We start from the raw sequence: 13,522 nt of genomic DNA, 5'->3' as shown, positions 1-13,522 counted from the left end.
TGTAGGTTTGATACAGAGCTCGAGCAGTCTCTGAAAACAGAGGGGTGGTTTTGTGGCTCAGTATTACAACATGTCAGCAGCATTCACAGCATGTCTGCCTTCTGTTTCCTGCATGATTGTGGATGCCTCAGAGATCAGCAAAGCACTAAAATATCTCTTAAGTTTCACTGAACACAGTAGATCTGTGTTTAAACGCTTCGTTGACTCAGCAAGAGCTGGGGATGTATCACCAGATCTGTGCTTCGTGCAAAACCAAATAATGGAACTTGTCATGTGGATATCACTCTGGAGTCAGATCTGTAGCTTCAGTGGTTGTAAGTACAAGTTATGGGACGTCTGTCCTTGAGTTTGTCAGAAGCAGGATGCAAGGAAAACCTGCTTCATACGCAGTCTTGTGTATTTGCCTGTTGGATTTCAGAATTCGATTTCAAGCCCTGTATTTTCAGGCAGCAGAGAAAGAGGAAGCACCAAGCTTAACATAAAGGTATCTAGAATGAGTGTGTTACCAAAAGTAAACTCTAAACTGTGGGAGGTAACAGCCCAGCCCAGTTAATACTCTAAAAGTGCTCTGCTCTTCAGTTCTTCACAGGTTTAGTTACATCACTTCGCCCACTTCTCATAACCATGTTGACCCTGAAATCAAAGGATGTATTCAGACCCCTTCAAAATTTGTCCTTTGTAATTTAGTATTTTGGGTGATTTCTGGATGGTGTAGTTTTCCTGGTTTCATACACTTTCCCAGTGAAAGTGCACCTGAGTTTATTCTGGGGCACATTCTTTCTGATAGGAGAAAACAGGTTTCTGTGAGAGTTTAGGAAGGAACCACAGATTGAGGTTGGCTTATGCCAACTTTACAACCAAAATCGCTCTCTTGGTGTGGTGGTGCACAGGGCAGTGCTTGTTGAATTACCACATTTCACTTGGAGCTCTGAAATCAGAAATCTGGAATTTTAAAATACCAGCAAATGGTTGCAGGGTGGAGCATTCCTTTTATATAAGGGCAGTAATGCTATTTCAGTTTGCTGAGCTGCTTTGATTCACAGAGTAATTTGGCAATTACAGAGAATCTGATGTGCCTCAATTTACCTAGTAGCTGAGCAACTCATTGACATGTCATGTGTCACTTTTAATTGTCTTTGCAAAATGAGTTAGAAATGTATTATTTCCCAGAGTACACAGTTAAGAAACGTGTTTGCCACTTTACTGCTTTACCAAGAGTTGATTATTTTTCTCTTAGTTACTAATGATCCCAGATGAAAACACCCTATGGGAAAGAAAAGAAATTGATTTAGCTTATGTATAGGCATAAGGAGGAAAATATTTTTAATAAGGTTCAGTATGGATTCAAAGTGAGAAAACAGCAGCAACAAAACCCACTGAAATGAATAAGGTATGGAGTTTAGTGTCTATGGTAGTTCTAAAAATATTTAATTGTTGTTACTCTGTGTGTAAAATATCTGGTAGTGTTACAGTGTTTTGTACTTTTCTCCTGACTCCAAAGATGCCTTAAAATAGTATATCCAGAAAATATGGTACAGTTAAGAATGGGACTTCCACAAATCTCATACATTGCTCCTGTGGGCTCGATTCTGCATTCATTAAATAGAGCTAAATAAACAACAATTGCCCTGTGTGAACTCTGGGGATTCAGTGTGATTGGGATCAATGGGAGCACTGGGGCATCCATAGTTTACTGCAGCCTCTGCTGCTAAGCTGCAGGACAGAGTGTGTGCATGCCATTGACCATATCCAAGGACATTGTCTGGGCTGTTTTCTATCTTTTCTGTATTTTTGCTTTAGGAAACACGATGAGAGGGTTAGAAACTGCCCTGCAAACAATGCATGCTGTATGCAGCAAGTAGAGCTGTTCTGCAATTACATAAGGTGGTTCTGATGAAAGAGCCTCTATGTTCTGTGTCTGAGAGAGGAGACTTAATTAAGACAGACAAATTCTCCTGGGTATAACAAAGCAATTCTCTGGTTACAGCCCTGATTAGACTGTAGTTCTTCTAAATGCATTACCAAAGTCTTCATTATTATAATTAAACAGATATAAAATATGTTATCCCTTCATTGCATAAAGCTTTGCTTTAGGGTTAAGATGAGAAATGTCATCAAGAGCTTTGAAATGGAAAGCTGACAAGCAAAGCAGGTGATTTCTCTATTCTTCTACAATTTTTGTATTTTTGTCCTTTTTAGTATTCCATTTAAAGACAGACACTTAAAAAAAAATCTTAAGCAATCTACTTACAGCAATATTATTTTCCTGAGGCAACCAGCTAGGAAAAACGAGTGTCATCTGTAAAAATGGAGCTCAGACATTTGGCCTCTCCCAGCTATGCTGGGTTTGGAGCAGTCAGTCCAGCCTGAGAATGGGTGTGCTCCCCTGTGTCCAGGGCACTCACTGCTGCTGGTTTCCTCCAGGGTGCTTCCTTGCTTACCTCTGGCCTCTTCTTTCCAGCAGTTAGCAAGTCCTGCAGCTGGATAGAGGTGTTGCTCCAAGGTGAATAAAGGGGAAAAGTGCATGTGTTTGGGAGCATTCATTGCTCATATCCAACTAAAGGAACTGATGAAAAATAACAAGAAAGAAGAAGGGGAGGAGTTGATACTTCAGGAAGAAACAGACTTTTTCTCAACATTTGTTTTTTCACTGTACCTGCTTATGTAAAAAATACCATTAAATTTAGAAGCTGTTTCTCTGGTGGGAGGGATTATCTTTAAAAGTCTCAAAAAGCTAGAGCTCTGGGGTTTAAAAAGGACTTGAGGAGCTGTTGGATGAACAAATGCACAGTCACACCTATTTTAATCTGAATTCAGTATTAACAAATGAACAGTGTGACCATGGGGACTAAGTGTGTGTAAGTGTTTGTAAGATTAAAGCTTAAAATGAGCAACAGCTGAATCACACAGTTGTTGCAAATCATAATCTATTTTTAAAGGGCCCATTGAATGAACTGGGAGTTCTGAGCTGATTTTTGTCTATGCAGAAGTGGTTCCCTGTGCTCACTTATGTCACTCTTCTGCTACCACTTGTTCACCCTCACAAAAATAACCGTGGCCAGTGTTTAACTGTCCTTGAGTGCCCTCTCAATTGCTCTGGGCAGTGTTGGTGTTAGTGACAGCTGTGCAAGGTAAGGGAAGCTTGTGCTTTAGCAGTGGGGCCTGGGGCTTTCTGTCCTCAAGAAGGCAAATACCAAACTTGAACCTCTTAAAACAAAAAGCTTCTCCAAACCCCAGCCCAACTGCTCCTGCCCCCACTGCTAGACACCCCTTTTTCTGCCATGTGTCCCCCACGAGGGGATGGATGAAGACCCTGGCAGAAGCTGCCTTTTCTGCAAAGGTGCTGAGATTTGTGTGTCAGAAACATTTTTGAGTCTTGTGGAAACCATGAGACAAATCCAGAGCAGACAGTGTTTCCTCAGAGTCTTCCTGGGCTTCTGAGCTGATCTAGGAACTAGGAGGTTCCTGCTTTTTGGGCTGCAAATCCAACATTTTTCTTCTTGCTCAACATTTTCTAAATGTTGCAAGTGTACAAAACTATTGGAGATTTGAGGTGTTACTTTCTCCACATGAGTGCTAAGTTAGGTTGCAGCTGAAGTGAGTTATACAGTGGTTAGAGTTCTTTTTTTTTTCTAAAACTCCTACAACCACTAGTTCATAACATTAAATATTAACTGGATGGAGGCAATTACACCAGATTGGTGATATACCTAAACTGTAAAAATTCAGTATAAAACCCAAGGGATTGTAATACTCAGGCACGCACATAGTTTAATTCTAAGACAAAAGATTTATGATTATTTAGCAAATATAAATATATGAGCAGGATAAAACTACATTATAAATGCATTCCTTTATTTGTTAAGAAAACCAAAACCAAATGAGCAATTGGGTTTTCTTCTCCCTACGATATGGGCTCTGGGAAATAGGAGAGTTTTGCCCTTGAAGATGGATAATTTTGAAGGAATGCAATTAAAAATTGTAGCACATCTCCATAGCAAATCAGTTATTCTTTAAATAAATTGGATGTTTATGATGCTGCAGTTTGCAGCTTATCAAGGTGCTTGTACCCTGCCTAATTTACTGCTTATTTTGATGAGTAATGAAAACATTCTGTGTCTGCATTGGTAAAAATTTGGAATATGCCTACTTATGAGAGTCACATAATAAGATTTAATGAGGCTACCACAGCTGTTTCTTGAATCCTTCTTTCCTTTCTATTAATGGAGAAATCTGTGTTTTGCTTGTAAGGGAGATGCTTAATTTGTCATACCGTTGCTAAGTGTACCACTGAAATAATTGTTTCACTTGTACGTTGTTTTCAGCCCTGCCAACTCCTTTAGCAGTGCAGGAGCACATTTCATGGCTTGAAACTGCTCTGGTTCCAGCAGGCATGATTTATGTGTAAACCTTGCTTTTCAGCCCAAGGGTGCTGAAGGGAGATGTCTGGCATGCACCGTGCCCATAGATGCAAAGCTAAAAAGCTGTAGATGGGACTAAAATAAAAATAAAAGTCCCTCATCCTTGCTTTGTGATGGAGCTTGTTGACAAGGTGTCTGCACGAGGGTTGATAAATCACAGAGGGGACAGTGCCACCTCCATGCACACGGGTGAGTGCGCAGTGCCGGGGCTGCCACAGGGACCTGTGCATTATAGGTCAGATAATGCACTGCCCTGTCTTGCCCATATACTTCATATTCAGCTTTATGTATTTTATCTCAACCTATATAATAATCCAATTACCACTGACAATTGGAATTTTTTAAAAAATCCCATTAAACCAGTTTCATTACCTAATTTTATTGATTTTTTTTTAAACTTCATTGCTAATTTTAGGTAAAGGGGCTGATCTGAATCGGCATAAATGTGATTAATGAAGAAATAATTTAAGTTGATTAAAAAGGGTTTGAAATAATGTGATTAGCCTGTTGAGATTTGTGTGGCTTATTGGATTACGCATTTTATTCCTGGAGGACTGCTGTAAGATTCAGAATGAAATTAAATTGGTCACCCTGTTTTGGGCCCCCAGTGCTTGGTAATCTCCAGTGCCATGATACCAGACCAGAAGGCACAGTCCCATTTGACCATGTTCTCTTGGAAAAACACAGGATTTAATTTTTGAGCTAATACCTAAATAATCAGGCCAAAAATAGCAGTGAAGTCTGGTCTGCTCTCCATTAAATAGGGCTTAAATGAAATTGTGTTTGATTGTGTGGGATGTACTTTTGGAAGGAATCAGGTGCTGATGAAAAAGTGATGAAGACTCCCAGCCATCCTTGGCAGATTGTGACCATTGTCAGTTTTGCTTTTCTTGTTTACAGTCTTGGCTTGAGTTTGAATGTGTCAATTTCCAGGATTTAAAAGAATGTATCACTCGATAGTACTGATCTTCACATAATCTTTATATATTCATCTTCATAATCAATGATCCTTGTGGATCCCTTCCAGCTCAGAATATTCTGTGCTCTAAAATCTGTGACAACATTAGTCCACATTTTTGAGTTTCTAGGGGATCCATAAAGAAATGTAATTTAAAGGACTTCTTAAAGTACATAGATTAAAGGTTTAATTAAACTACTCAATTGATAGCATTACATTCTGAATAAAAGTGCCCAGAAATCCCTTAATTAGGGCATGGGGTGTCTGTTAAGTTTTTTCCTTATCTTCATGCACATTTTTATTAATACTAATATAATAATTATCAATACAGACAATATGTGTATTAGACTAAAAGAATCTGTAATCCCTTACTTGAATGTGTTTTCCAAAAACTTCCCAATTCTTGTGCCAGTTGTGAACGTCCCAATTTTCAAGGTAGTTTCTAAACTGAGAGCATCACATGATGGACAAATACAACAGTATTAGAACTTTTCTATCCTGAGTAGATACTATATTTATACAACCCAGTATACTGTTTTGTGTGGGATCTTTGTCTTATAGTCTATGCTGATCATCCATGATAACAAAGTTGACTATTTTTCCCCAAAATTATCCGCTGTGTCAGAGTCCTGTAAATAACGACTGACCCCGTGTTTTTAGAATTATGACCTTGTATTTTGCTCCTTATTGGAAGATACCTATTTTTTTATGTATTGCCTGTCAAGCAGTCTTTTGACTGCTGACTCACATTCTGTTATTCATCACTGTTGAAACTTGGCTTTCTATCATCTCCAGACTCCACGTGTATTGATTTTATGCTTTCTTCCAGGTCACTCTAAAAATGCTAAATAGCACTGGGATAAAGAATGGGTCCCTGCAGATCCCATTTGAAGCATTTCTTCATGATAAGTGTTCCACGTTTACTGTTGCATTTGAAAGTTATCATTTATCTTGTGTTTGATTAATTTAATGTCTTCTGAGTTTATTTTTATTGCTGTATCTCCTTAATCAAAATGTCATTCACTACCAAGTCAACTACATTGCAAAAACCATATTACATTAGAGTCTATTACAATGACTTCATGTGTATCAACCAAACTTTTAATATCATAAAAGCACAGATATCAGGTTAGTCTGACAAGCTCTGTTTTCCATAATGTTGGAAATAGGTAATGTTAATCATCTGTTTATTCTTAATCAAATCTTTTTGCAGCTTTTCCATTATTTTGACAGTGAAAATTACCCACTCATAGATGCAGTGCCAATCAAGTATTTAGAGGTGTAATGAAGGGGAGTACCACTTGGGCATGTTTTTCCTTAGCCAGGTCTTTCTAAACTTAATTGGCTTTTCCTCCTGAGTTGCTACTGGCATTCTCTTATTCTCTTAATTTTTGTCTCAGATGCCTTCAAAGGAGGTTCTCTTACACAATGAGGAGTTGTACAGTGGAGTTCTCCTGGGAATGCTGCAGCTGAGATCCCCTTTTTCCAGACCTTGATGTTACTTCTGCTTGAAGACAGAAAGTGTCTTTATGTCTTTCTCAGCTTTAGATTCCCTGCAGGATGATGAGTCCAATCCATGTTCAAGGTGCACTTGCAGACTAAGAAGGATTAGAGCCTGTGAGCAACACAAGCACTTGAAAATAGCAGAATATTTGGGAGTAGTAGTGGTTGGAGACATTACATCCAATGAGCCGAGTCAGTCCCTTACCAACTTCCAACGGGAAGTAGATCTGGCACTTGGGGTGTCCATAGTGAGGGGGCTTTTTCTTCAGGGAGAATGGACAGTAGCCATGAAAAATCTTCATCAGGTGGTGTCTTCTGTAGGCTTCTATGGAGACATTGTGTGTATGTATTGAAGTGTCATGCAGGAATCTGTTTCTCTCTGAAAATGTTGTTTAATGGATAAAGGGAGAGCTGCTTGCACTGATGGAAACCAGTTGGATGAAACCTCAACAACAATGGCAGAAAGCTCTGGAAAGTGGTAGCCTCATTGTAGACTCTCATGTTCTTTTGTGCTCTTGGAAGTTTTTCATCCTTGGCTTTGTGGCCCTACTTACAAAAAAGAAGGGAAAAGTAGTAACTTCAGCATGATATCATGCCAGAAAATAAACCCTTCTTGCATTGTGTGCTTTTCATTTCCAAAAAGCATTTCCAGATGGAGTCTTTATGTGCTGCTGGTTTATTATTTTGCTCTAATTTGTCATTTAAACAGCAAAGGTAAATCTTCTTCAAGGTAAAATTGAATAAATTTGGTAGTGTTAGTCATTTAAAAAAGAAAAGGAAAAAAGCAAGTACACAACAAAGCATTTCTTAAACAGTAAATCTTTTTGGTTCAGGTGTTTTTCCTGAAGATCTGCTTCAGGCATTCTTTTGTATCTCCTTCCAATCTTACACAACAGTACTTGAAAGTGTTTTTTAGTAATGGAGCAAAAGAGGAAATCAGACAAGCCATTATAGTCTTATCTCCTCTTGATCTCCATGGGAACTATTGTCTTCACTCAGTTTTCCTGCCCTTGCAGTGTACCCATTTTGCAGGGTGACTTTTTTTCACGAGAAGCTGACCATAGTTATTATTCTAGGTCTTGGTGAGAACTCAGTGCCCATACCCAGTGTCCTGGTAGTCCTGGAGAGCTGAGGAAAGCCTGCTGTAAATACCACTATTACTCACTGTTCCCCAGGACACTTTTCTTCCCTGTGTCTGAGCTCCCTTACTCTCTATGAGCTGTGATAGTGCTGAGGCTGCTGTATGGAGTTTGGGCTTGAGTTAAGCTGCTAGTTAGTGACAGCTCACTGGCTTTGCAGACATGCCAGTGGGACTGTTGGTGTTTGGAGACTTGTTGGACACTGTGTTCTGAAGCTGTTTCTCTTGTATGTGTCCATGTTGTATTTTTGGTGGGCCTTAAGTTTTCCACTTGTTCCATTATGTGTGCAGCTCAGCTTTTAACAGCACGTGTGTTAAATTTTGGATCTGCTCTTTGCTCCCCATGTGCACAAATCCCTGCACCAGTGGGAATTTTGCCTTGAGGAGGCTACCAGGGTTGATCTCACAGCAGTAACATTGCTCTTGCCATCTTCTGAGCTGTGTGTTAGCCCAAGTGTGACTGGCAGCATCCCCATAGCTGCCCACACCAGGGATAAGGTGGTTTGGCTGTTCAGCCCCTGTGCTAAGGTAGCTGCTTCGTGCCATGAGTTGTCAGCCTGGATGAATTTTGAGTAGGCAACCTTTTCTTTGTTGACATGTGAGTTGTCACAGTGGGTATGTACCTGACACTTAGATCCTGCAGGCCTTGCCAAGGAAGATTAGAGGGAGTTTAGCTCCTTAATTTGGTGTGAGAGGAGTTAATAAAATCTGCATAGAATGGGCAGTCCAAGGATACTTTCTGAGGATGGTCGGAACATGGCATTTAGATTTACAGAAGAAAGCTTTGTGTGCTAAGGATGAATACTGGCTTCCAGTGATCAGTGCTACCTGTTCTAATCATGTGCTGCTACTGTGGCTTCAAGCTTTGATCTACAGCTGATCAAATGGACAGAGCCTCACAGGTGTATGAGATCCAATTGCAGCCCTGGCCCAGGCTTTGACTTTGTGGTTTTTTGGATGGTTTATATAAATTTTCCCTGCTCTGGCTTACTTAGTTCAAGAAAAATTGTCATTTGGTCACCTGCTACACAGTGCTTTGTGTGCCATTAGTGACTCTCTGACTTCTTTACTTTCTCTTTAAAGGTACATTTTCCACCACAAGTAAAGTCACAAGTACAGTAAAGCCTTACGATTTTCAGGGACTGTCTTTGAATAACTGAAATATTTAAAAGTATCCCCCCCCCCCCCAAGATTATCCTGTAGAGTTAGTTAGTTTCTCTTAGGAAACAGAAAATCAGGTAATCAGTTGGCCAGTTAACTGGATCATCTGGAGTTTCCAGAGCAGATAGCTTTTTGTACTGTTTATTACAGTCTATTTGTGAGGACAAACTAAGCTGTCTATTACTGATTTCTTAGTGCTAGGTTCAGGAGAAATGCCAAAGATTAGAATCAAACTGGTGAAAATGTGAATTGTTTTTTGGGGAAATAGCTCTTAATCACATTTAAAGAGTTTATTTCTCAGGATTATTACTGAATTTCACATGGTTTCACAGGAACCCTGCAGGTTTTTAAGGGTTTTTGGTGTCTTTGGGTAAGTGATGGTTTTTGCCTTTCTTACCTTCTTTAGCAGAATACTGGAAGACTGTCAGTGCTTTAGAGTGCCTTCAGGTAACTTAATTTCAGACAAATAATAATTCATGAGCTTGACCTTTCTGTGCAGGTTTGCTGTCTAGTTCTTATTATTGCCCTGGTTCCTAACATTAGATGGGCAATTTATGTCCTACAGTTTTGACAAAGAGGGTGGGATGAGGTGGAGAGCATGTTTTCTCTTTTTTTTTTTAAATCCCACTTATTTATTTCTGTTAGCTCTTTGATTTAAACAGCAGAAGTCTGAGCAGTCAGAGGTCAGAGTGAATGGGGTGGAGTTTTCCCACAACTGCTGATGGCTTAGTGATCCTACTGTTTATGTATCCAGTCCCTCTGACGAGGATGATGTGTTCAACAGGAGAGCTTCTCCTATTTTGGGAGTGTGCTTAGAGTGGTGCTCTGAATCCTTCCTTTAGAAGCATCTAGAAAATGTTAGGATGCAGTCAGGCCAGCACACAGACACATCTCCTTGGTCCTTAATGATTTCAGAGCAGTGGTGCATATTGATGTGGTCTTGTGTTTGAGGTCTTGAGGTATTTGCTAAAATTGATACTATGCAGGCTCAGGAGCAGGAGGGAGATGGAGCTGTCCTGTTAAATCACCCTTATAAGGGATAACCAAAGAACTGAAGGAAACCCTAGTTTTGAGTCACTTTGAAAAGTGTCTTCCCTTGGAAACACACGGTTTCCCATGTAGGCAGGGATTTCCTTTCCCAACTTGCACATTGCATGCAAACTGCTTGTGTTTGTTTCCAGGAGGAGGGTTTTGTAAAGAGCTTGGTTGTCTCTGGGAGGAAAGATCTTAGAGTGGAAAATCTACGAGTTAGGACCTCATTTTCACATTGATGTAGATCTTTTTTAGCAAATATCATCCTTTCTTTTTCATCTTTCACTGCCACAGTAAATTCAGTTCCATCAGTACAAATGACTGAGGGTAAAGGGCAGTCCTAGGCCAGTTACTGTCCTGTTACCTAGGCAAGATCAATTTTGATGGCCTTGGCATCTTGGAGAAAGATAGACTTTCCAGTTCCAAGATTCAGGGCTGCATCTAATTGTGCTTTCTGATTGCTTTGGTTAATGAAGAGGAGCAAGTCCTCTTGCATGGGTGAACACTGAGGAAAGGTTATTTGATAACTTGCAGTGGGAGTGTTCTTCGCAGGTAGCACAAGAGAACAGGTTTCCTATCTATCCATGTAAGATGTTGGCAGCTTTTAGTTTGCTGGGTGACTGTACTTGTTCCTGTTCTTAGTATCCAGTAAGATGGAGCAGCAGTTCAGCCACTGGAGACACTGCAGCACAGTATTCCTAGCTGGATGTCTTGTTTTAGAAGATCAATCTGTTGAAATTGGATTAAGGTAGAGAAAGCAATAGCTACACTAAAATTAGAACACAGTCTGGAGTCTCAGTTGAAGAAGCATAAGATCAGTGGGGAGGCCCAGGATATAGAAATAGTCCCCTCCAGGCATTGATGTGAGTGGGGCCAAGGGGTGGGAGGACACCTCCTGAAGAAAACACTCCTCTGCTCCCCAGGGTGGTCACTGGGGATCTGGAGGTGTGTGGCCTGGCTAAACCATGGTGTCAGGATCCAGAGTGCCTTCTTCAAGCTTTAGAAGTGTGGTAATGCAAAGGTGTGTGGGCAAAAGTGCAAAAAGTGCCTGGGCTGTCAGTCTGAGAAAACAGCATTGGAACTTACAGAAACACCTTTTGGCTTTTTGCAAGACTGGAATAATTAACTCAGCGATAATTATGAATGAAAACTTTCACATTATATCTAAAGTAACAGCTCTCACTGAAAGACTGAATCTGCTCCTAGTCTGGAGAGACCCAGAGGGGAATAGCTGATGCAGCAGTAAACTCAGTTAGCAATTGCAGTTTTGTGGGGTTTGTGTGTATGATACATTAGATGGAGGGCATTGTTAGTATCAGTTAAAATAACCCCATCAGTGTCAATAATAATTAAATATTGTTTATTGTAGGCAGTTAATCTGTGGGTTAGACTTGAATTCTGTTCCATTGATTGAAAGATATGGAGAAGTCCTACTCTGACATGAAGTGCTGTTGGACAGTTCTGATGTTCCTTACATACCACTAAGTACAAAACCAGAAATATCCATCAAAAATAAAAGCAGGTAAAGATGACACAGAGGATAATGTAATCCCCACCAAAATCCCTGAGGGATTAACACTGAGTGTTAAAAAGAAACTTGTGTTCTTTGACCATGAGATCAATTAGGATTTTTTTTTTCCCAGCTGAATACCTGAAAAATGGCTGATTAATTCCCTGACTTGCTTTGATCAAAAGACAGGGGTATCTTGGAACTAAAAATAAATGTCTTTTATTTTTTGCAGAAAATAAAGTATTTACATAACATTGGTGCCTCCCTAGTTAAGACAAAATGTCAGACCTGTAGATAAATCAGATAGGCTGCTCTGATGAGATTTCCAGGTCTGGCCCTGAGAAACCTCTCTCAAGGAATGAATCACTGCAGATTCCAAGGCCATTAATACATCTAACTATATGAGGAAAATAATCCTAATTAATCATCAACTTTAAATCTAAATACTGCTCCTGTAAACATAAGGAAATAAAAAAGAAGAGGCTCTTCTAAAACCCATGGAGTAATCTGCTACATTCGTTTGTATTCATTAGCATCTACTGCCTGGAGGTGTTCATAACCAAAGCTGTGTATTAAGACACAGTATGTTAATGCAGGAACAGAATATTTTAGCATAAAACTGTAATTTAAAAAGTAGCTGACCTGAGGCACTTGCTTCATTGACTTTCTTCCTGTTTCTTTGAGACCCATTCTCAAAAGTACTAAATAAATGGCAAGAGTAATTATTCTTGTCAGTAGAAGTCTCTGTACTAGTTTAATGAGAAATCTTTGTCCTAAGAAGTTTAGAGGTCTTAATTTTGTTCCCAGTAGATCCCATGCCTTTAAATTCAGTAGTTAGGGGCCTGGGGGGTTGGAAATATTTTTGGATGTTATTGAATGAAGTGGGTGAATGACAACAGCAGTTTTGTAGAAACCTTCATACTGACTAATTTGCTGAAAGTGTCTCTGCAGACATGCAAATGAAGAGTGGAGAGATCCTTGTGAGCACCAAAACTGATGTTCTGTGGCTTGGGGAGCTACACAAGGTCCTGCTCAGACAGGGCAGAGCATCAAAGGACAGAGATGGGTGGATGGAGGGCCCTGCCAGAGCTTATTCTTTGGATTTGCAGAGGAGTATTGCCTGAGCAGGTTGAATGACCCAGCAGATAAACTGCAGCTGGGAGGAACCAGCTGCTGGGGGAGGGAAGGGAAACCAGGCTGCAGAGGATTTGGGAGTCAGGGGTTTTGGCATCTCAGAGCAGATCCCCAGGGGCTGTTGGGAAGCTGGTGCCTGGTGCAGGTCTGATGTCTGGGCCTGAGGCACCAGGGGGGAGGGCTGAGTGCTTAGAGCCAGCATCCACAATTCCTTGCCTTGGGGCTCCTTTTCTATTCAAAATTCAGGCAGCTGAGGTCCTTTCAACAACAGAAGGCAGAGAACTAAGGAAGTATTGCTAGTGGCTAGGGATATAGGAGGGAAAGCAGTTTTAACAAGTCTTTCACGATTGATTGCGGTCTTAAGTGAGTTTAAAAAATATTTTTGGTAGCTGTTGGATAGTTTACATACTAATGGGGTAGATGGAAATCATGCAGAGAAAAGAATGATTTATACTTCATGATTATTGTGAGATGTTTTGAATTGATAATGTGCAGGGAAAGGTTCAAGTTTAGTGGCTGCACTAACGTTACAGACAGCTTTGTAGGCAGCTGGGTTTACAAGAAGTAGTTGATACTGAAAAGACAATCACATGTCTGGCTGAGTATTTTCTCAAGAGGAGTTAGAATATATATCCTGAAGACAAAGGCTTTGGATTTCTTGTCTG

The 13,522-nt window shown here is 40.2% G+C and overlaps 1 protein-coding gene across 1 annotated transcript in view; it reads left to right on the top strand.

Moving 5' to 3' along the window:
* The window catches only part of PLCL1 (phospholipase C like 1 (inactive)), a 180,716-nt gene that overhangs the window by 126,824 nt on the left and 40,370 nt on the right, over window positions 1-13,522 (top strand). The gene's annotated exons all lie outside the window — the stretch shown is intronic.

Source organism: Serinus canaria, chromosome 7, assembly GCF_022539315.1.
Source record: "Serinus canaria isolate serCan28SL12 chromosome 7, serCan2020, whole genome shotgun sequence".
Taxonomy (NCBI): Eukaryota; Metazoa; Chordata; class Aves; order Passeriformes; family Fringillidae; genus Serinus; species Serinus canaria.
The sequence above is the reverse complement of the archived record's forward strand: the minus strand, read 5'-3'. Positions and strand labels throughout refer to the sequence as shown.